General features: G+C 38.9%; 1 long non-coding RNA gene across 2 annotated transcripts in view; it reads right to left on the bottom strand.

Annotated features, from left to right (window-relative positions):
* Positions 1–7659: 7659 nt before the first annotated feature.
* Positions 7660–21356, bottom strand: part of LOC118014401 — a 26164-nt gene continuing 12467 nt past the window's right edge. Inside the window, exons 2-3 of one of the 2 annotated variants that reach the window (XR_004680276.1) lie at positions 11137–12672; positions 7660–7690 (exon numbers count right to left, since the gene is read on the bottom strand). This is a non-coding gene — a long non-coding RNA (uncharacterized LOC118014401). Of the gene's footprint in view, positions 7691–10892; positions 12673–21356 lie in introns of those variants that run through there. The other variant, XR_004680275.1, reaches the window with a different exon arrangement.

The following is a 21356-nucleotide window of genomic DNA, read 5'->3' as shown; positions in this document are numbered from 1 at the left end:
CTCACTGATGCTCAGTTCATTTTTTTAATTATTATGTTCTTTTCTCATTGGGTTTCATTTTTTTTATAGTTTCCATAGCTATTTCTCCAAGTTCACTCGTCTTTTCTTCTCCACTGCCTATTCTATTCTGTCCCATCCAGTGTGTTTTTCATCTCTAGAAATTTGATTTAGATTTTGTTATATCTTCCATGTCTCATTTTAAGTGTATGAATATGTGGAATACACTTAACGTAACTGTTTTAATGTTCTTGATTGGCAATTTTAACGTCTGTTTCAGTTCTCCATCACTTTCAATGGATTTTTTCTGCTTGTTATGGGTTGTATTGTTTTGCTTCCTTTTGGGCCTCATAATACATCCAGATGTCAGACACTGTGAATTTTACTTTGGGGTATGGGAAATTTTTGTATTCTTATAAATATTCTTGAGCTTTTTTCTGGGGCAGAGTTAAGTTATTTGGAAACAGTTTGAGCCTTTTGGGACTTACTGTTAAAATTTGTTAGGTCAGACCAAAGAAGTATTCAGTCTAGAACTAGTTTCCCCATTACTGAGCAAAGACCCATCTGTCACTCTACCAAAACTCTGTGAATCATGAGGTTTCCCAGTCTGACTGGTGGGGACGGACCTATTTCCATCCCCATGTGAGTGTAGACACAGTTATCTTTATACATTTCAAGTGGTTCTTTCCTCAGCCTTAGGCCATTTTCTAACATGCATATGCTGGTCAGTACTCAGCTGAATATATAAGGGGGACTCCATTCAGATCTCTGGAGTTTTCTATCTACATAGCTCCTTCTGGTTCTCTCTCCTGCAAACTCAAGCTTCTTAGTCTCCCTGAGCAATCACCTCTATCTCCTCAACCCAGGCAGCCTTCTAGGTTCTACCTTGGTTCCACCTATATACATCATGACCTGGAAACTCTCTGAAGATGGTAAACTGGGAAAACTTGCCTCATTTGTTTCCCATCTCTCTAGAATCATTGTCTTTCTTTGCCTGAGAATAAAATCTAAGAACAATTATACTTAATTTAGCCCAGTGCCTTAGCAATGTAGTAAGCTCACAATAAAACTTAAGTACTATGCCTACTATTATATGTATTTGAGGATACAGTTTTGAAAGTTTGACCTTTGTGCATATGCACTGGAGACACAATGCTTTGGAAGAAACAGAGAACTGGGGGGGGGGGGGGGCTTTTTTATCTATTTGTTTACAGAGAGTCTTTTATAGCTTCACTAACATCCTGATATCTAAGTGGGTGGTAGCACTTAAGAATATGCTTAAGGTCCAGGGGGCACTGTGGTAGGAAAAGAGGGTTAAGAAAGGAAAGTGTCTCAGAAAGCATTTGTACTTATATATGTATGGATGTAGAATATACATTTATCTTCCATAATCCCAGATACATGTCTCCACTTTAGTCTCATGTAATTGATGACTACATGATTTGTGACACAGGAGAGACGCACCTGGGCTCTTCTATTCCTTTTCAATAAAGTTTGATCTCTGTTGAAATGCATTTCTCTGGAGACAAGGTAGCCTGTGGACAGAAATCTTATTTACATTTTAAAATAAATGAGTCCAGGGCGCCTGGGTGGCTCAGTTGTTAAGCAACTGCCTTCGGCTCAGGTCATGGTCCCAGGGTCCTGGGATCGAGTCCCATATCGGGCTCTCTGCTCCGCGGGAAGCCTGCTTCTCCCTCTCCCACTCCCCCTGCTTGTGTTCCCTCTCTCGCTGTGTCTCTCTCTGTCAAATAAATAAAATCTTTAAAAAAAATAATAATAAAATAAAATAAAATAAAATAAAATAAAATAAAATAAAAGAGTCCCTGAAAGTAGACTTTGGCAGGCAGTCAGCCGAGAATACTAAGAAAACACATTGGGAGAAATTATTGGGTTAGGAAGAGGGCACGGCCCAGGGTGGGGGTAGGAAGGGTTGGGCAAAAAAAGGACAGTACTGCTTAAGTCAGAGTATTGCCCAGAAATAACAATATATCCTAGCCCGTTTCCTGCTTTTATTATTAAAAACAGTCTCTATGAGGTTGGAAGGAGCACTGGTCTGTGAATCTAGTTTTGCTTTAGCCACTAATTACTTCAGTTCTGTCTTTCATAAACCCATCATACTAAACAATTTCTAAAATTCATCTCAGCTGTAAAATTATCTGACCGTCTTGGCAGAAGTTCCCCAGAAAGCAGAGTCTGAGATGAAGGTCTGGGTGTGATTCCCAGGCTGCAGGCATGAGGGATAGGAGGAATGAAGTAGGGAAGAAGGGAGAGCCTGGGTAAGGGTACATTAGGAAGTTGGCCTCTGCTATATGCTACCAGTTACTGGGTCCCATGGAACTGACTAAAAGCCCTGAAATTAGGTGTCTCAAGACTCTTGTGAAGGAGAAAGGGGAGCCGGTGTGGTAAAAGGGGAAGTACTTACTCATCACCTCCCATTCTCATTGGCCAATGACCTACCCCATGGGGCCCAAACAACCCCACATTTTTGGGTCCCACATACACAGATGCAGATTTGATTTCTTGGATATCCTGCTCCAAGACATCCATAGAAAAGCCCAGGATAGAGACAGGAAACACACAGGGGATGCCTGAGGTAAGACACTGTGGGGTTGTAGCTGCATAAAGCTGATTAGAGATTAGATCATATCCTGAGGGCATAGAAAGATACTGAAGGAATTGAAGCTGAAGATCAAAAAAAATTAGTTATATTTCAGCAAAATCATTCAGACAATGAGTGAGAAATAGAGTAAGGGAAGCAAATTGGAGAAAAGGACAAAAATAGGAGTAGGTTGCATTAATAATACTAACAATATTCTTCACCTAAGGAAACTGAAACTTGGAGAGTTTAAGCAATTGTCTAAAGGCCAATGTTAATGAACAGTAGAACCTGGGCTTGAACCCAGGCTGCTGATTGCCAAACCAGTGCGCCTCACTGCTTTCCCTGTACTGCCCTTGGGCTGGAGATCTTGAGGGTGTGAACTAAAAATAATAGCAATGGATAAGACAGACAAGGAGAGACTGTGAGAACAATATCAAAAGTATTATTATTGTTCAGTTGCTTTTTATGAAGAGATCTGCATAGGTAGTACCAACCAGGCACAAGTCAAAAATACTCTTTAAAGGCTCTGGGTCAGAGACAGGGACAAGAGGAAAAAGTGAAAGAATTTTTGGTTTACCCGGAGCTGGCTTGGTTTACTTAACCTATCATAGATCTATCCTAGACCAGCTCCACACTCCAAATTCCCCCAGGAAGTCCTAGAAGGTCTGAGGAGGTAGGACATGGGAGTGGAGAAGAGATGAGCTCTGCCTGCCAATTCATACAACAATGGCCAATTTTGTGGAGATGTATAACAGATTGTGGAACATTTCTAGTGTTATGCTAACAGTCAGCATATTAGCTCTCAAAAATCTCTTCACATAGGTTCTCATCACTAAGGTTACATTCGGGGGGTGGGGGGAGTATGAAAAGGTAACATCTTTTTAAAAGTAGTGTGGCTCAAATTAAATAAATAAATAAATAAAAGTAGTGTGGCTCATTTATAGCAAAGTCAATACTAAAACCCTCTCTCTGATTCAGATTTCTCTCTTGAAATTCTTCTTCCTTCTCTGGAGAAGATAAGATCCTGCTCGCTGGTTAAGTATTTCAAGTGATCACCTAATTGGAAGCATTCATCACACTAGGCTTGATAAAGCATAGCTCAGAAAAACACTGACTTAGAAGAATGAGTCCTGAAGATTGCTATAAAGTCATATATACATATACTGCTTTATTGTTAACTGCCTCCTGCAAATCACTAGATGGTTTGATGTTATCCTCAATGAATGATCCTTCCCATGATGTTTGGTTCTCTATGTAATGAGGCCCAGCATTATTTTATGTTTATTTTAGCACATTTCTACAGGATAGGTAACTTGTTATTACAACTGAATTAAAAGTAGATTAGTTTTGCACCAACCATAATGGTTATACTTGGCACTGTTATGAAATAAAAAAAAAAAAAGAAGAAGAAGAAAGTTAGGTTATTTTTTTCTTCTCTTGTCTCCCTTAAGAAGGCAATAAAAGAACAGAAAGCCATTGTGTTGTAACTGGAAAATTAATCACATCAAATATTCTCTTATACTAATCAAGTTAAAAGTCTAGAATTAGCTTATATGAAACAGATGTTTACATTCTTATTCTCTTTTGGTACTAATGTCAAGAGAAGAAAGCACAGAATAACTATGTCAAGGCATACTTCAGGGAATGTAACACTCTGCTTTTACTTTTTGTGAACCACAAAGCCTGAGGTCAGCAAGGGGGACAGCCCCAGAAGGAAGAAAGCACCAGGGGCCTGGTCCCCTACTCCTTACATAGTTGAAATTCCCATCATCTGTCATGGAATGAGAAGTCAGCTGCCTAACGAGGAGAAAACGCTCTCAGTGAGTGGGAGAAGACACAAGCACCATGTGTCTGGTAGCTGGTCAAAAGGGAGCCTCCCTTTTGGTTCAGCCAGTGTCCTAGTTCTCGAGGACTCGTGATTCTGGTTTGTGTTTCAATTGTGATCTTTTCTATAAGGATCTCAGGGATCCACCCGCTCCCAAAATAAAGACCAAGAGACCTACAAGCTGTCCTCATGCTACTTGGGAAAAAATCGTTAAAAGCCTAGCTGAACACTTAATGGAAGGAGCCTGAACCAAAAATACCTCCACTTCACTTTCTGAAAAAAATGTTGAAGAAATTAAAATCTATCCTGAACGACCCCCTCCAGATGTCCTCTCAGGCCTCCATCCTCTCTCACAGGGAGTCTCTGTCCCCATAAAGTCAGGACCTTGGCCATATCCACCCCATCTTTTCTGCAACTTTATCCCAATTCAAAAGCTGGAAAGGATTGTAGAAATCATTTTTCTACCCTATGGCTTTCATTTTGCAGAGAGACCCGAGGCTCAGAGAGTGACTGGTCTAAGATCTCATAAAATTCTGAAGTCATACTGGCCATCTATTTTGGACCTATAACCTTTCCTCTTCCCCCATACCTGATGAATTGGTACTTCCTATGTCCCATGCACTGTTTTAAGGGCTTTACATGTATGAACCTTTCATCCTTATCCCAAAACTATGTGGTCACTAAAAGAATGATCCCCATTTCACAGAAGAGGAAATTGAAGATGAAGTTCACACAAAGAAGTCAGATCATCTGTTGTGGTTCTCACATCTTACTCCCCTTCACTTTGATTCTCCTCCTTTTGCTTCCTGTCTGCATTTTCCCTATTATTTTACAATAAAATTGAAAATTTTAATGATGAAACTTTGAGATATATAATTGCTTTATAGTATATTTCAGAGTCTCATCATTAATATAATAAGACCAATACCGTATAGCCCTTTTCAGGAAAAAAGAAATGATACTATGGTCTTGGTTTCTTGGTTTGCTTTGTGTATCAAGCTTTCTTTGGCTTTGAATGAGCTCTTCCTGCCCCAAGCCTATTTCTGAGCTTTCTTCCTCATTATTTATCAATTCAAATAATTTTACATTTTTCCCACAATGCTATGAATTCCTTGAGAATAAGGGCTGTGTTCAATTCATTTTTATAAGCACGTAATGCCCAACACACCATAGGAATTCAATAATGTCTAATGAACTGCTGAATGTATAATGATAATAATAGTAACAGCCATCTATGGGTACACTATTAAGTACCCATGAGTACTTTAACCCTGTTCTTAGCACACGGGTGAATTCATATAGATGAATAGTCAAAATAACCTTGTAAGATAAGTATTTCTTAACTATTTCAGAGATAAGCAAACTAAACTCAGAACGTCAAACACCTTACCCCAGATCACATCAGTAGTATGTGGTACAGCCAGGAGTAAAACCTAGGTCTTTTAGGACTCTTTCCAATACACTACATTGTCACCATGCAAAATAATTTTATTACTAGCCTGAATGTGACATTTTTATGAAAATAAATATTCTGTAGAGAAAATTAATCATTACAAGGCCAAAATAATTGTTCAAACCATCTTGTTTTAAACCATTCTGTTTATGTGAAACTTATCTTTACTTACCTCCAGATAGATAAAGAGTTGTAGAAGTGAGGACAATTTAGCAGGAAGTAAGTTTTAAAAAATGGCTCTTTAAAAAGGGAATTAAGTCTAAAAAGGGAATGGTATAAAGCTGTGAATATCCAGCCATTTACCTATGGATTAGAAGGAAACATCCATTAGCACCTGTGACCAGTTTCTATTAGCCATCAGGGGCTATAAAAAAAAGGAAGATTAATGTTCCAATATGGATTTACTTGATACTGAAAAATATGAAAAGCTATGAAAGTATAGCTCAGGTAGTAGATATAACCCATTTTCTATTTTCACCTTTATTCTAAGTATGATTTTTTTTAAGGGTGAAATATTTCTTCTCTTTTTGCACACCTTCCTCCCACATCTTCAGAGTAGGGGCTCTCCTAGGCTAAGGTTTTGATTACAGATGTAAAGAGTGTCAGAATTCAGGGAGGGAAAAGAGCTTTGAAAATTAGAAAACACCTACTATTCTAGACAGCTGGGAATCTGTCCTAAGTTTTTTTTTTAAGATTTTATTTATTTATTTGAGAGAGAGAGAATGAGAGACAGAGAGCACGAGAGGGAAGAGGGCAGAGGGAGAAGCAGACTCCCCGCCGATCAGGGAGCCCGATGTGGGACTCGATCCCGGGACTCCAGGATCATGACCTGAGCTGAAGGCAGTCGCTTAACCAACTGAGCCACCCAGGCGCCCTGTCCTAATTTTAAAAAACAGAGGAAAAATTCTAACTTCTTATCTTACATTCTAACATTTAGCAACTCTCTTTATCAGAATATTTCCTCCTTGTATTTCTTCTAATATAATTTAATCCTCTTTCTTCTGTTTTCAGAAGAACTACAGCTGGTCACAACCTTCCACAATGTTTTTGTTTTTTTTTTTTCCTATACCAATTAATGAAAGGGTAAAGGTGCTGGCTTCAATAGTAAACTAGATTCAGCTTCCTGCCTTTAATTTTTTATTTAAATACCTTAGTTATATTCAAAATACATTAACCAACATATAATAAATAATTCCAGGTTCCTTTAAAGAAATAAGGGAATGTATCATGAAAACCAATCTTCTTTCTTTCTTTCCTTCCTTTTTATTTTCAGCCTATACTCAGTTAAAAATCTTTTTTTTTTTTTTTAATTTAAGTAAAAAGGAGGCTAGTGTGAAACTGTGATAACAGGTTAGAGCTGGAGACATGCAGAATGTCTCCAACTCTAACACAGGAACCAGGAAGTGGTCCTCATGGAGACACCCAGTCTGCCAGCCAGCCAGCACCTCAATCTGGACTTCCCAGCCTCCAGCAATACCAGGTAAATGTCAAGCGTCTGAATATGTGGAAGGACAGAAGGACTGAATTCTACCTGAGAGAGAACTGGCGTGGGGAGATGACAGGAGCCAAGCTGACCGAAGCTCACAACAGAGCATACAACTTTACTATCCATAACCCATGGAACTCAACATCCTTCTTACTACTTTGAGAAATAAAGAAAAGAACATCCAAAAAAAAGCCAAAAAAAAAAATAGATTGAACCCAAGTTTGACTTATTACAGTACTTATGGATGTATGTAAAAATACTTACTAAGATGTGTATATATGCAGGTTAATACACACACATGTATTTCCTCGCTCTGTCAGTTGCGAGAACCTAGAAACAATGACAGGTAACACGGCATGTGAATAGCAGTGAGTAAACCTAGTGCCCAAATCTTTGTTTCTAATGGCAATTTCCAATAAAAGAAACCAGAGCTCCTTGGAGAAATGACTGATTCTAACTCTGGGACAGAGAATATACAAGATGAGCTTAGAGCATCTTACAGGGCCATAAATGAAGGAAATGCAAAACAAAACAAAGATACACGAACACACATAAACAATGGTGAGATATGTCAAAGGGATACAGAAACCAACTGAGAAGAACTTCCAGTGGCCAAAGTTGGAACAATTTGAGCAAAAACATAACATAATATTGATTATACCCCACAGTATGAAATAAATATCCTTGAGTCAATTAGGATACAAATAAATAACTGAATAAATAAATAAGGATTGTTTTCCCATGCAGAAGAGTTCCAAATAATATATATGCATAACCCCATGTCAAAAAGATGGAAGATAAATACCTATCCCTTAAATGTGGGCTGCACGTAGTGACTTACCCCTCAAGAATACAGTAAAGAAAAGGGGAAATAACTTTACAAAGGAGAAACATGGCCAGTGCTAACTCCACCAGGTGATCAAGATTAACATCAACAATGAAAAGTCACATTGATAGCACATACTGTTGATATGATGTGATGAGAATAGCATCTGTCATCTTCTATCTAAGAACCCCCCTCAAGACTTCTTGTCACAGTCAGAGAATCCTAATGTGCAAATGCTATCCTGCATGGGATCCTGGAACAGGAAAGGAGTACTAGGTAAAAACCGAGCAAATATGAGTAAAGTATGGTGGAGTTTAGTTAATATTTAGTTAATATTGGTTCACTAGTTGCAATAAATCTACCATAACAATGAAAGATGGGAAATTGGATATAGAGTATAAAGGAACTTTCTTTCTGCTCTATCTGCATTATCCTTCTACAAGTCTAAAATTATTGTAAAATAAAAAGGTTATTTAAAAAATAAAACAAATAGCAAAAGTTGCCCCCCAAACCGTTTTTAATGAGTCATGAATATCATAGCATCAAGAAAATCCAAGTAATTTTTATTAGTCATTTGTCATTCATACAATGAGGTGAATTAAATAATTCATGGTAATTCGCGAGAATATTTTACCAACAGAGTAATGTCTTAAACTTCAAAGACTGAACATCTGAAAGACATTCTACTGGGCCTATTGGAAATCAGACTAGAGGCATTATATAGCATAAATAAACATTGAAAATGTACCCTAAAGCAATAATGCTACTGTCGCTCGCTGCCATGTGGCAAATCACTGCTGCTCAAGCAAAGCTTAGAAAGTACAGGGTTATTACTGAAACACTGAGGATAGAAGAGATTTGTGATTGGGGCGCCTGGGTGGCTCAGTCGTTAAGCGTCTGCCTTCGGCTCGGGTCATGATTCCAGGTCCTGGGATCGAGCCCCGCATCGGGCTCCCTGCTCGGTGGGAAGCCTGCTTCTCCCTCTCCCACTCCCCCTGCTTGTGTTCCCTCTCTCGCTGTGTCTCTCTCTCTGTCAAATAAATAAATAAAATCTTTAAAAAAAAAAAAAAGAAGAGATTTGTGATTGAAAAAAAAAAAAGCCCTATCTATAATAAATTGCAACTGCTATCTCAATCAGAACAGCCTGCTAATGAAACCAGAGTCATCAGCATCTGTATCACTTCATTTGACTGTGGCATTGGTGACTCCAGCCCAAAACCGGCTTGTGGCCTTGTGGCCATTAGTCGATGTGGTATAAGAAGAGTGTGCCAAGATAGCATACACCTAAATCCCTCTCTAGAAAAACGACTTACACAGAACATCTTATTGATGATAGATCAACTGTGTTACTTTCTTATGGCACTCGAGCTGCCTTAACCTAAAAATGACTTGAGTAGGGGGCACCTGGATGGCTCAGTCGTTAAGCGTCTGCCTTCAGCTCAGGTCATGATCCCAGGGTCCTGGGATCGAGCCCTGCATCGGGCTCCCTGCTCCGCGGGAAGCCTGCTTCTCCCTCTCTCACTCCCCCTGCTTGTGTTTCCTCTTCTGCTGTGTCTCTCTCTGTCAAATAAATAAATAAAATCTTTAAAAAAAAAAATGACTCGAGTGGGAAAACTTTGCTGAGATGTGATCGACAAAATTTCAGCAAAATCCTTGTACTCACACTGCGTCTAATCCCAAGTCTCTCAGTAGACGATTTTCTGTACTACATTTAAAGCATCTCTATAAATTTCTTTTGCTGTGACTTAGAGGCTGTCCAAAAAACTAAACATCAAGAGTGCACAGAAAAAGGTTTCTTCCCACTGGGCTTGTAGTTTATGCCTTAAAGTTGATTCTCTAAACACAAATGCACAATGAATTTTTGGAAGCATCAAAACTCATTCAGTCATCCCCAAAGGACATTTTTTAATGCTAAATATTTAGCTATATGCTGAAACAGAGTATAAAATTAGAACCATATTTAACAGATGTTGGGAAAAAATGGCATTATGCCAACTAATTCAAACTCCCAACATTGCTGCTGTCACCCTATGTAAGGAACAAAATAAACAATGATAAAATAACTGCACACCAAAATTGACAAAATAAGATTCATAGACATCCAGATGCACACTGACTCACAATTTGTGTTATATCTCTCAAGTGAATTCAGCCTTAAGAAAATCATAGTTTCAGTTTTTGTGACTTTATTTCTATCAAGTGGCTCATTTAATTCAACCAGCAATTAATCAACAATATTTTAATTTTCCTAATTTTACTTTTCATAAGTCCAATATTTGCCAATCTTATAAAAGCCTCAGAACTCTCCTACAGAAAATTCAGGAATAGCGTTTATCTTCCACTAATGCAAAGCTATGAAGATTAAGCTCATTGATTTATGATTGCCCTAAAATTTTCAGAAAGACCAAACTCCTTTCCAAGGTGGTAGTGGAAGCATTCAGAGAAACCATGCACAAAAATGATTGAATTCTTAATGAGAGGGAAGTGTGAGAAGTTTTCATCCAACCCTCAGCTTCCATCCCAACCCACATATGTATATATTTGATCAACATTAATTTACTCATAAGTCATTCAATGAAAAGTCACTGAGAACCTTCTATATGTTAAACACTAGGAAAATAACCATAAAGAGTTGATAACCTCCCACCTGCATTATAATCAACAAATATCTAGACCTCTTGTGAGTTTTCTAGTTTTCATTAATTCTTATCAGAGATGGTGGAATTTTAATAATCAACATTATGCCTTATCTTTGCTTTTACTATGTTACTAGTTTTATTTGCATAGAACAACAACAACAAATTACAACCTAAGGTTTCTACTAAAATAGCTATTTTATACTTAATGGTTTAGGTTCAGTAGAGGTATTAGGAAAAGTGTGAAAACTAATATTGCCCTCTGCTGGCAGATCCTTCAAGTAAAAAGCATTGCGTTTGTTTTGCCATTTTACCTTATTCTCAGTGGTTGGGGATACATTTTGTCATTAAGAGATTAGAGTTGGCTTCTTATAAGTAATATTTGGAATTCCTTCTGAAACAAAGTCCAAAATGTCTAGGCAGTGATGATATTCACGGTCAGCACCAAAAAAAAGAAATACTTTTTTAAATATAGCTCAACTGACATGATAAGACATTGTCTCACAACATAGTGGTTCAAAATTCAGGGACATCTTAATCTTAATTTACTGAACCTGAATCTAATTATTCAAGACTCTCCTGGCTCCTGCCACGTAGACATTTGAGTAGTCTTTGTCAGCCCACATGATAGACGACTCTCTTTTGACCATGAAGGTGTATGAAATCACTCCAGTTAAAACTTCAGATGTGGCATGAGGTTTGGAGATGGAGATCTCAAGATCTTTGAAGAAATTCTTAGTTTTAGATGATCCTATGTTAATATATTGAGAGACTTCATGAAATAAAAGCTCCCTGTTAGTTAAAAAGATTTGAATCATGCTTGGGAGTTGCTTCCATCTTTTTTTAAATGAAGTTCTCTTTTTTGATCAATGTAGATGAATTCAAGAAGCTTTTGTTGTGAACAAGTGCTCTCTTATTGTATCTTTGTATTTCTAGTACTTAGGTCAGTGTCCCATATATAATACATATTTAAGAAAGTCTTATTGAATTGGTAAATGAACTGGCCTATTCCTTTTACTGTGTTTAATCAAATTTGTCCTTTTTTCACAATAAAATGCTTAGGGTGGACCATGGTATGTATGTAGGAAGAACATATGCTTTGGAGTTGGACAGGCTTGGATTTAAATCCTAGATTTGATACCCAGCTGAGTGGTAAGAAAACCACCTGACCTCGCCAGGCTGCAGCTTTCTCTGTAAAATAAGAAACATACTACTTTCTTCCTGTGTGGTTGTAGGGATTATATGAGATAAAATATGTAATGTGTCTGGCACATAATGAACTTTCAAAAATTTCATTCTCTTCCCTTTCCGTTCAGGTGAATTGCTCACTTCTTTCTTTTTAATCAAGACTGTAGAACAAATTTTACTCAGCTCCATTATGCGAAAAGAATAAGGGGAATGTGTTGTAGTTACATGATTTGTTTACATTTTCAAGCCCTTCTTTCCCCACCAGGAATAGGAATAAGTATACAGTAGTCCCTCCTTATTCACGGGAACTCGTCCCAAGATCCCCAGTGGATGCCTGAAACCGTAGATAGTTTCAAGCCCGATATATGTTTTTTTCCTATACAGAGCTACCCATGATAGTTTAATTTACAAATCAGGCACAGTAAGAGATTAACAACAATAACTAATAATAAAACAGATCAATATATGGAATAAAAGTTATGTGAATGTGGTCTCTCTCTCAAAGCATCTTGCTGTACTGTACTCACCCTTCTTGTGATGATATGGGGTGATAAAGTGGCTATGTGAGGAGATGAAGTGAGGGGAGTGACGCAGGCACGTTGGACCCGAGGATCCCTCAGAAGGAGGATTACCTGATTCAAATCACAGTTGACCACTCCCCGCTGAAAAAGCAGAAAGCAAATCCATGGATAAGAGGGGACTGCTGTATATAAGTTCCCACATTGTGCCTGCTTTAGAGCTTCCTCTGACTTCAAAGTAGGTTACCGACACTAGAAAAGGCACTGGGGGATGTATTTTACTTACCGTCATTTTCCAATTATGTGAAAGTGGAGAAATTATAATGCCTTCCATTAGATTAATGATTTGCAGGTTTCAGAACACTTTACTTTCTTGCTTCACTCTCACTTTAGTCCCATTTTAAAGCTAAGGAAACCGAGAGCAGAGAGGGGCGACTGCCAAATGTGGGGAATAAAACCAGAAGCCCCGTGTTCTGACTTGTCCCAGGATCATTCCTGACCCATCTGGGATGCATCGCATCATGTGTTTGTCTCGGGAGCTGCCATTATGTGCTCGCCAGGGCTCCCTGCCCTCCACTTTGGGCATTGCCTCCTGGAGCCAAGCCCTTGCACGCTGCCAGTGGGATTGGGGTCTACTAGTTAAAGGAGACAACCAAGTCATGAGTCCTGGAGCTCGTTTTTTTTTTTGTTTGCTCAGTGACTCACAACGAGACATGTGATGAGTTGTTTGGAATTAACGACTTTTCCAGTGTTTTACAAAGCCTAAATGCCCTTGGTGGTATTTTTAACAATTCTGGGGAAGTTCTCAGTTTATTTTCAACATTAAAGATGCTACAGCAAGTGTGAGCAGAATGGAAAAGTTGAAGCTCTTGTCTGTAGGGCTACAGACTCGGAGTCTCCATTAGAAACAGCTGTGGCTGGAAGTTTTCTTCTGTGATGCATTTATTGACATTCTTGTTGTGTTGCCAATGCTAGCTGGAGGCCAGTTGTTCTCATCATATTTTAATTAAAGAAGCTCCCACACCATCAAGAAATATTCTGTGCAAAAATGTACAACACCTGTCTCCTGCTGTTCCTGTACCAGAGCTATCTCTATGCCTAGTCCCTAACAATATAGTTCACGCTCACTCTTGCTGCCCCACATCCCAAATAAAGTATATTAAGCTGGGACCCCTGCACCTTTAAGGAAATTTTATCCCCCCTGAAACTGTGTGCAAAATTGGCTATATATATTTTAGGAAGAGAAGGCTCATAGTTTCAATAGATTTTCAAATGGATTCATTATTCGGAAAAAGGGTAAAAAAGATTGATGAGATAAGGTACCCCTTTATTATTAATTTTCTTTGGAAAAATAATAAGAGTTGTTTCTTGTCTTAAAAACCTCAGTCGACGATGGGAGACTTCTGAGAGTAAGTTAAAGACTAAATAAAGGATAAAAACATGGGATAGGAAAGTTAAATATAAACAGTGTATCTGCTAAGGCAACAGATGATGAATCACTTGAAAAGAGTAGGTTATAAGACAGAAGCTTTACTACCATAATTTTACCATAGTCAATATATTAACAATAAATGTATGTATCAACTTCTATAAGAGGCTTTCTTTTTTTTTTTTTTTTTTTAAGATTTTCTTTATTTGACAGAGAGAGACACAGCAAGAGAGGGAACACAAGCAAGGGGAGTGGGAGAGGGAGAAGCAGGCTTCCCGCGGAGCAGGGAGCCAGATGCGGGGCTTGATCCCAGGACCCTGAGATCATGACCTGAGCCGAAGGAAGACGCTTAATGGTTGGGCCACCCAGGCGCCCCATAAGAGGCTTTCTGAAAGGCAAATGTCATCTTTCAAGTTTATGAGCTCATGCTATGTCCAAAAAGGAAGTATATATTTAATTTTAGTAAATAATTTATAAATCAGTGAATCATAACTTGCCAATATGCCCTGCTCACCTTCCCACTGACCAAGTAAAGGAGCCTGTTCAAAGCCATTTTCCATCTTCCTTCTCTATCATAGTAGAATAGAGAGAATTTCAGAAGTTCTGAATTTGCCTTACAATACCCAACACCATAATGTGTGACATGGTATTGGCCATCAATATGTTCCCCAAATTGCCTTCAAGTTTGGAATTTTTTTAAGGATTTATTTATTTATTTATTTATTTATTTATTTATTTATTTGAGAGAGAGAGAGAGAATGCACATGAGCAGGGGAAGAGGCAGAGGGAGAAGCAGACTCCCCACTGAGCGAGGTGTCCAACGTAGGGTTCGATCCTAGGACCTGGAGATCACAACCTGAGCCGAAGGCAGACGCTTAACCATCTGAGCTACCCAGGCACTCCAAGTCTGGAATTTTTTTTTAAGATTTTATTTATTTATTTGGCAGAGAGAGACAGCGAGAGAAGGAACACAAGCAGAGGGGAGCTGGAGAGGGAGAAGCAGGCTCCCTGCCAAGCAGGGAGCCCAATGCGGCACTCGATCCCAGGACCCTGGGATCCTGACCTGAACCGAAGGCAGATGCTTAACCGACTGAGCCACCCAGGCACCCCCCCAAGTCTGGAATTTAATAAGAAATCTCATTTCAGTTCCTACAGATATACAAGGCATCCTACCTCCACCTCCCCTTCCTTTCCCTACTTCCGTGCTGTCCTTTCCTTCTCCAACATCCCTCCTGGTCCTGCCTCTGGTCCCCACATCCCCTTACCCTCTTTCCCCCCAAAAAAACCAAGAAAAGAAATAATATTAAGAGTAGACTTTTGGGGCACCTGGGTGGCTCAGTCGGTTAAACGTCTGCTCCAGATCATTATCCCGGGGTCCTGGGATCAAGTCCCACATCGGGCTCCCTGCTTAGCAGGGAGTCTGCTTCTCCCTCTGCCTGCCGCTCCCGCCGCTCGTGCTCTCTCAATCTCTCTCAAATAAATAAATAAAATCTTTAAAAAAAAATTAAAAGAGTAGTCTTTCTTTGGAGGCAGAGAAATCAGTCCAGGACTTTATTCAATAGCATAGTAATTGAAGAAATATCCTTGAATATGTGGCAACAATTTCTACAGCCTCACCATGTCCACCTTCTTTGTATTATTTGTTTCCTTTCTCTTTAAGAATCTCTCAATGACTGATTGCTTCTAAGAAGCCCTAAGAAAAACTACTTTGTCACTAAAGCCATCCCAAATTCAATGCTTCTCACCACCTTCAATTTGGCCAATACTAGTCTTTGAGAAGAGAAACAACAAAACTAAGGAAAGGGAACCATGGCAGTCTATTTTTGCCCCCTTCCACTTTGAAAGAACAAACTGCTAGATCACCGGGAAGGGGCAGACAAGTAAGAAAACAGTTGCAAAATGCTCCCCCCCTCCACATACCTGGCATAAAGGGCAAAATTGGGGTTGGAAAGAATAACTGAGTGGTAAAATGAAGTCCATCTAAGTAGCGAAATGACAGTGCTAACACTTAAGTTTTGGGAAAGAGTTACACTTGGCTCACTTCTAGTAAAAATCTCAATTTCTTATCCCTATAGATTTATTAGCACAATCATGGAGCAAAACCAGGCAGTAAAAATTACTGCTTTGAAGAAAAAAGTGGGTTCTACAATAAAATGTGTAAACTTTGTTTCTTCAATGCCTGAGGCACTATTTCCAGAAGTTTTTACGCCTCGTATTACGTGCACATACAGAATATCAAAATAAAACTTTCAGTGGGAAATTTAATAAGGCTAATTCCTTTTTAAAGAAAACTAGTTTTAGTGAGAGATGCATGCTAGTCCTCACATTCTAAGATTTATTCCAACAGCGGTAAAAATGTTTACACTTACTATGTGTTTCAGACCAAGTTAATAATTAGTTCTAAGTTCTACTGTATTTCTGTATTATGTCAAATCTAACAAAATTCAGTCAAGATTTAAACAAAATTCATCAAGTGTTTTAAGACTTCCTGAAATTCCATCTTCTCCACAAAGACTTGCTCAGTGAGGTGGCAATTTCCTGCCCTCTTACCCTACCCTTGTCTTCCCAATATAACATTCATAAATCTGATCCCATTTTAAGCACTTTAAGCGAAATGATGGAGCTGTGCCAGAAGACCTAAGATACCCAAAACCCTGATTTCCAAAGGAGTGGGGAGCAGGAGAAACAAAATACAAGGTCTTTGAAGTTAAAGGCTACATCTTATTTGCTTTTTTTTTTTTTTTACTTATTTACTTTTATTGCATCTTACCTAGTATAGTGTCTGTGAAATGAATGAATGAGTGAATGAATGAATGAGGAAATCAATTCAAATAGATTCTGAAAACCATAGACTGGCAAAATAAAACAATCACCTTCTCTTGAAATGAGAAATATGTCAATGAATTGTTTACCCTTTAAAAAGAAAGAGAGTCTGGGGGCACCTGGGTGGCTCCGTTGATTAAGCAGTTAAGTGTCTGCCTTCAGCTCAGGTCATGGTTTCAGGGTTCTGGGATCGAGCCCCATGTTGGGCTCCCTGCTCCCTCCACCCCTCCCCTTGCTCATGCTCTCTCCCTCGCTCTCCCTCTCTCTCTCTCAAAAAATAAAATCTTTTTCCTTTTAAAGGAAAGATAGAGAGCCTGGATTCACTAAAAACAAATCACAACATCCTAAACCCACCAGGGTTTTACTCTTTGCCCTCCGCTGATCAACTTAGATCAAAACATAGTCAGCATACTAATCAAACGTGTGAACGTTACAAAATTGGTGAGGACAGTTAATACACCAATACAATGGAGATTCTACTTTGTTTCAAAGTTCTGAAAAATGGACTGAAAACAATCTATTTAAAATTAAACAGAGAAATGTAAATGACTTTCAGACTTGTGAAAACAATTTAAAAATTCAAGACGAGAAAATCTGGATTCAATGATGTGAAAAACATGGTATGGTATGGCATGGCATAAAAAAAAACAATGCAAAGATTTCAACAGACCTCAGCTCAGTATGAGCCAGTGATGTGAGGTGGTTACTAAAAAAGTTAATGTAAATCTTAGTATTAATAGAAATAATCTATACAGATTATAAGAGTAAATAGTCCACTGTATTCTGCATTAGATAGAGTCCATCTTTGCCCTCTTGTTGTGACACTTTAACACAAATGCTGATTAACTGGAGAATGTTCAGAAGAGCATGACCAAGATGGTGAGAAGCTTTAAAAGCACATCAGATGAGGAACATTTAAGAAATCTGGGGCATCCGGGGCGCCTGGGTGGCTCAGTTGGTTAAGCGACTGCCTTCGGCTCGGGTCGTGATCCTGGAGTCCCGGGATCGAGTCCCACATCGGGCTCCCTGCTCGGCGGGGAGTCTGCTTCTCCCTCTGACCCTTCCCCCTCTCATGTGATCTCTCTCATTCTCTCTCTCAAATAAATAAATAAAATCTTTAAAAAAAAAAAAAAGGGGGCGCCTGGGTGGCTCGGTTGGTTAAGCGACTGCCTTCGGCTCGGGTCGTGATCCTGGAGTCCCGGGATCGAGTCCCACATCGGGCTTCCTGCTCAGCGGGGGGTCTGCTTCCCCCTCTGCCCTCTTCCCTCTCGTGCTCTCTGTCTCTCATTCTCTCTCTCTCAAATAAATAAATAAAATCTTAAAAAAAAAAAAAAAGAAATTTGGGGCATCCAAGTTTTAAGGGAGATGAATATAAGCTTCAGGTTTGTTTTTATTTATTTATTGGACTTAAGGACACAAAAGTATAGTAATCATAATACTTGGTTTAAGACACATTCTCTTCACTAATCCGCAAATGTTCTTAATTATTTATTTTTATGCTTGATTGTTTGCTTGTCTGTTTTTAATGATGTAGCAAGATCCCATGAACTCACCACCCTAAAAGAAAATAAGAACTTGGCAATAACTTACTTCTACTTCTGGCAGTGGCCACAAGGTATCTCTGGCAGATGGCCACAAAAATAGCTCCCATTCTTACAATATGATATTGGAATTCTACCGGTGCAGTGGTGAGGTCTATGTATCCTCCTCTTGAAATTGGACCACTGTAACTGCCTTGACCAATAATGTTTGGCAAAAGTGACACTATAGAACTACACTAGATCATAAAGATGACATGCACTTTTGCTTTTCTCCCATTGGATGCTTGCTCTTGGGATGCAGCCATCATGCTGTGAAGAAGCTCAAATTAGCCCACACTGAGAATCCATGTGGAGAGGCCACAAATAGGTGTTCCAGCCATTAGCCAACATCAACAGCTGGACATCCCCAGATGATTCCAGTTCCCAACTACCAAACAGTCAGCCCATCCTTCCAGTATTCTCAGTTGAGGCTCAGACATCACGAAGCAAACACAAGATATCCCCACTGTTTCTTGTCCCAATCTCTGATGCATAGAATCTGTGAACATTATTAAATAGTTGTTTTATGATACTAAGTTTTGGGTGGTTTGTTACACAGCAATAGTAACTGGATACTAGTATGTGGTCATTACCGTGCATTTCCCTGTTGCACTTAACTTAAACCACCATCTTGTATCTTGTGTTTATCTATCCCTTCCTTTCGTCTTTTATAATAAGCTCTCATCTTCAAGTAAGCCTAAGAGTATAGTTTTCATTTTATTTTATTTTGTACTTTTAAAAGGATATCATATTTAAATGTATGCTTTTGGAACTTTTCCTTTTAACATTATATTTATATTATCCATCCTAAAAGCTGTTGTTCAATAATTTTGACTGCTAAATAATATTCCACTGAATAAAAATACTCTCATGTCCACTCTCTTGTCAATGGGCTGTTAGGTTTTCCTAGGTTTTTGCTCTTTTGAATAGTGCTGCCAAGAACATTCTCATATATATCTCTTAGAGTATTTGTACAAAAGTTGATCTTAGGAATAAAACTAAGAATGAGACTACTAGAAACTAGGATATGTAAATGTTTGGTCAAATACTTAAAAGAGTGTGGTAATGGGGCGCCTGGGTGGCTCAGTCGGTTATGCAACTGACCCTTGATTTCGGCTCAGGTCACGATCTCAGGGTTGTGAGATCAAGCTCCTGTCAGGCTCCACACTGAGTGTGGAACCTGCTTGAGATTTTCTCTCTCTCCCTCTGCCCCTCCCCCGCTCATGCTCTCTCTCTCTCTCTCTCTCTCTCTTAAAAAACAACAACAAAAAACCCCACCCACAACTTTTTTTTAATTAAAAAATTTTTTAATTAAAAAATAAATAAAAGAGTGTGGTAAGGAAGAGGACTACAATTAAGACATAATATAAAGAACTGTCCCTAAAGTCAGCTGACTTTCAAGGAATCCAAGTTTTGCAGCTCAAAGTTCATATGACCATGGATGATTCATTTTGTTAATCTACAAGCATTTTTGTTGAGATTTAATTTGACAATATGAAATCTCTTTGTAAATTATAGTGATATAAAAATATGGCATTATTTGTAAGAATAAATGTATTGGTTTTATGTGTTACTACAGAAAAAAAAAATTAGGACCAAAGGCTGGAAGTTACACAGGCTCATATTTTGTACCAAAGATAAAAAAGAACTTTTAACAGTTTAACCTATCCAACAATAAAACAAACTTCTTGGAATTATTAAGACTGTCTGGGGTAAGTCTGGAGTAAGACTAGGTCTGGGATCTCCCTGCAATACCAGGTCAGGCAAATGGGGTGGGAGGGATCACAATGAAAAAATGATGGGCTAGGCTTCAGGACTGGATAGAGGTAAAGGATTCTTAGCCAAGAAGCCAAAAAACAGAAGTATGAGCAATGCGACATACCCAGGCAAATCATTTAGCTCTTTCAGTTACACTGTGTGTTATGGATTGAATCGTGACCCAGCCCCCTCCCCTCAAAGATATGCTGAGGTCCTAACACTTGGTATCTATGATGTGACCATATTTGGAAACAGGGTCTTTGCAGATGTAACCAAATTAAGATGAGGTCATTAGAGTTGGCCTTTAATCCAATATGACCGGTATCCTTATAAGAGGGGAAGACAGCCATAGGAAGAGAGACACCAACAGAAGCATAGACCAGAGTTTTGCTGCCACCAACTAAAGAATATCTCCAGATATAACCAGAAGAAGGAAAAATCCTCCTCTAGAGGCTTCACAGGGAGCATGGCTTTGCCAACACCTTAATTTCAGTATTCTAGTCTCCAGAACTGTGGGAGAAGAAATTTCTATTGTTTTAAGCCACTGAGTTTGTGGTAATTTGTTATGGCAGTCCTAGAAAAACTAACACATTGTTAGTCATTACGAGTCCAAGGAGGCATAGACAATTACTGATGATTGGACGATTGTACAGCAGGGATGTTGTGAAAGAGATAACTTCCCTGAAAGAGAATTTGGACACTATCATCTCTTGACTCTGTGATTCTCCAATGCACTGATCCAGTAAGATTCTCACACCAATAGATATGTAGAATAGAATCTATATGATTGCAATTAATGGGTTAGAAAGACCCGACAAGATTTCTAACACATGTATTCATTTCAACCTCACAAATTTTAAATCAGATGTGCTCAGCTTCCCACAATAACATAGGTGTCTACATATCTCTACCCATGAGTTCCAACATTCTCTTCTGGCAAGATGTGGGAAGGGGATCGTAATAGGTTAACATGATAACTATTTGGGATTATTAGCTACAAAAAAGTAGAAAATGAAATATGAATATGAAAAACATCTTTCTTGAGTATTTTGTCTTGCCTAGAGATTAAGAAGGAGGAAGAGGAAGAGGAGAAGACAGAGAAGAGGGAGGGAGGGAGGGAGAAGAGAAGGAAGGAGGGGAAGAAGGAAGGGAGTGAGGAAGAAGGGCAGGGAGGGAGGGAGGGAGGGAGGGAGGAAGGAAGGAAGGAAGGAAGGAAGGAAGGAAGGAAGGAAGGAAGG

Source organism: Mirounga leonina, unplaced genomic scaffold (assembly GCF_011800145.1).
Source record: "Mirounga leonina isolate KUSES-001 unplaced genomic scaffold, KU_Mleo_1.0 Mir_154, whole genome shotgun sequence".
NCBI classification, from domain to species: Eukaryota; Metazoa; Chordata; class Mammalia; order Carnivora; family Phocidae; genus Mirounga; species Mirounga leonina.
Note: the sequence above shows the minus strand (reverse complement) of the source record. Positions and strands in the feature narration are given on the sequence as shown.